This window comes from Globicephala melas, chromosome 4 (genome assembly GCF_963455315.2).
Source record: "Globicephala melas chromosome 4, mGloMel1.2, whole genome shotgun sequence".
NCBI classification, from domain to species: Eukaryota; Metazoa; Chordata; class Mammalia; order Artiodactyla; family Delphinidae; genus Globicephala; species Globicephala melas.
The window spans coordinates 101,688,418-101,691,918 of NC_083317.1; the positions used below are offsets into that span (position 1 = coordinate 101,688,418).

The 3,501-nt window shown below is 40.0% G+C and overlaps 1 pseudogene; it reads right to left on the reverse strand.

Moving 5' to 3' along the window:
• Positions 1 to 338: 338 nt before the first annotated feature.
• On the reverse strand, positions 339 to 2,965 carry LOC115846447 (protein VCF1 pseudogene; annotated as a pseudogene).
• Positions 2,966 to 3,501: the final 536 nt, after the last annotated feature.

Consider the following 3,501-nt stretch of genomic DNA (forward strand, 5'->3'; position numbering starts at 1 on the left):
TTACAGAAAGCAACATTTCTAATTGACAGATCTGGAAATTAGCCTGACTTGGACAAACTATGGATTCGACATGCAGATGAGATTTCCTTCTACTGTTAACTTGCCCTGGTTTTGATACCCACCCTCAAAAGAATCCTATAAAAAACTGCTTCAAAGCCCCTTTGAAATCGCAGTAGTGCAGCAAAACCACAAGTAAACAGTGACCTGTTAATCTGTTATTTCAAATACAGACTGAAAAGCCAACAGGCATTTTTTGGTGCAATTTTTTTAAAACATCGTTGATATATCATATCTGCACAGCGCTGTCCCTTCACAGAAGGCAAGAAAGTGCCGGCACATCATGTGGGAGGCCGTCCTTGGTACTGTAGGCTGTGAAAGTGGGCCTCCTTCATGGTCTGGTTGATGTGGAAGTAAGGGCCTTGACACAGTGTGTATCGCCCCAGCACGGACTGGGGGGCGGGGCGCGTGGGGGCTGGACCGGGCGGAGGGGTGGTTTAAGCTGCTCTCCAGCCAGCTGGCCTGGCCCGGGCTGTTGATGCTGCTGCTGCTGTTCCCGCCACTGCGACTGCTTGAAGACCGTGTCCCCAGGAATCGTAAAAGAAAGGGTTTCTAGTCTCCTTTTGGTCTGTGGGGGGAAATGGTGGTCTTCACTGCCTTTCCTTCTCCTTTTCCTGGGGCGGAGGCGCTCGCTCAGGGCAGCCAATGGAGGCGAGCGACGCGGCGCCGCTCAGCGAGGAGAGGGAACAGGGAGTTTTGCGTTTTGGCGGCTGCCACGCACTCCCCCTCGGGCCTTGGCTCTCGCCGCGGCTCTGGTGGACGCTGCTGGCCGAAAGATTACTCTTTTGCTTTGAATTATATATGCTGCCTTTTTGCCTTCTGAATATACCCCACTTTTAACTAATATATAGTTGTAAATAAATAAAAGTTCTATAGTAGAAAATTCTTAGACACTTCAGAAGATAATACAACCCCAAATATTTTTAATCCATTAATTTAATTCATCCCTCAATTTACTCCTTTACTAATAGTTCATTCCTTTATTTAACAAAAAGCTATATTTGAGGCATGACTGTGTAACTGGCCCCTGCACACAAACAATAAAATATAATCCTTGTGCTTGTACTTAGAGACTCAGAAGAATCTTTGTATAACTCAAGTTTCTTATTTATAGAAATCAATTCTAGTTAACCTAGTAGCAATGAATTTAAAACATAGCTCAAATATTTGTATAGTTCAAATAATGCTTGGGAAATGAGCAGGAAGAGATAGCCTGATCCACAACGGATACAACAACAGATTATAATAAAATAAGTGTCAGGTTGGAGTGCCACCATTACTGCTGCTGATGACTGAGAACCACTGTTGACATTACTCCCAGAGAACCTGGATGCTGTCATCACTATTTCTGCTTCTGCTGGCACAGCTGCTACTGGGCACTGGGTGCTCCTGATGATGAAATGAACATTAAAGAGTCTTGCATCAGCCTTTACAAACTGAATTCAGAAAGATAGGGTTATGTGTGACTCAATACTTTCTCTCCTTCACTCACTTCACATCTAATCTTCCAGAAAATCTGTTCTCTTTAATTTTAAAATAAATGCATTATATGGCCACATTTCACTATGCCCACTGTACCCCAATCCAAGTATGCCGTGATCTCTTGTCTAGATTACAGTAAATTTCTTTCTTTCACACTACTCTCTGTCCTCAAGGGTGCGACTAGGGTGATCCTTTTAAATCATAAATCAAACCATTTCACTCTTCTGCTCAAACCACTCCAATGTCTTGATATTTCACTCAGAGGAAACCACAAATCAGCAAAACTCATTGAATGGCTAGGTACAAGCACCTGAGTAATCTGACTTCCTGTTAATTCCTCACCCTGCTTCAGTCCTACTGGCCTCCCCTCTTCCTTCATAAAGGCAGATACGCTCCACTTTAGAGCCTCTCACTTGCTAGTCCCTCTGCAGAAAAGCTCTTCTTCAGATACCCACGTGACTAACTCCCTCTTCTTCCTCAAGTCTCTACTGACTACCCCATTTCCAAATGCAATCTGCCCTTTTCACCTGGCATTCCAAATCCACTCAACCCAACTCTATTTTATCCCAAGGAAAACATCAACTTGCAACTTACTCTTTTATACGTATTTTTCTACTATTTGTCTCCCCTCCTTACTTTCCACCAGAAAAATAACCTATACTAGGGTACGGGTTGAGGAAAAGGGAGGAATGAATAAGCAGATCACAGATGATTTTTAGGGCAGTGAAACTGTTCTGTATGATAAAATAATGGTGGATACATGTAAGTATATATTTGTCAAAACCAACAGAAAGTGTAGCACCAAGAATGAACCCTAATGTAAACTATGGACTTTGGGTGAAACTGATGTGTCAAAGTAGGTCCATCAAGTGTAACGAATGTTCTACCCTGGTGTGGCAGATCGTGTGTGGGGGCAATGTGTATACGGTAGTTCTCTGTATTTCCTGTTTAATTTTCCTGTGAACCTGAAGCTGCTTTGAAAATAGAGTCTATTAGAAAAACCCTCTAAAAAGAGAAAATAATTAGCACAAATATAACTGAAAATAGATTAGTATGCAGGATATATCAAGAATTTCTAAATGTAAATTTAAAAAGATAAACCACCCAATCAAAAAATTAGGACATCAAAAAAATTCCAAGGAAATATGAATGGATACAAAAATATGCTATATCTCAAAAGGAAAATGTGAATCAAAATCATGTTTTCTAAAATGAATTTTCATGTAATTCACACATTGAAAATAACATTCATAATAATTATAATAATTAAAGTATATGGAACAATGGGACCTAGTTTATACTTCTGGTGATGTTTAAAATGATACAGCTGTTTGACATAACAATGTGACAGTATCTGAAGTGTTACCTGACAGTCTGTCTTTAAAATTCCTTGAAGTATCTTTGCGTTTTTTCTCTCCTTAGGCATAGTTACCTTGAAGAATGTTTCCTGGCCCCACTGAGAAGAGGCTAAGAGGAAAAACCCAAGTCCATACATCAGAAATTATCAGAGTCTCACAGCAGTATATAATCTCCCTTTCATTCAATGAGTTCTGAGTCTCTAAATTCACACATTTCTAGGAAATGTGTTAGGCACTATGACTCAAAATCTGTTTATAGGATTTTATTTTACATATATAAACACACCATATATATATGTATATGTGTGTGTATATATGTACATATACATATGTGTGTGTGAATATACATACAAATATATTTTCAGTTATACAATCAAAAGTAAAGTGTAGTTAAAATAAAGGTGACCTTTGAGAAGCTGCCCTGTATTTCAGTCCTCAGGGTCATGAACAATTAGCATAAACCTACAAAGATTCCTTAAGGCAGACCATTTTGATGACTGTACTAGATCTGAAATCTATCCTGACAACCATACCCATTTTGTCTCTGGAGCTCTGTGCCACTGTTTGATCTCTACCTCCCTGGGGTCATCTCACTCCCTTAACT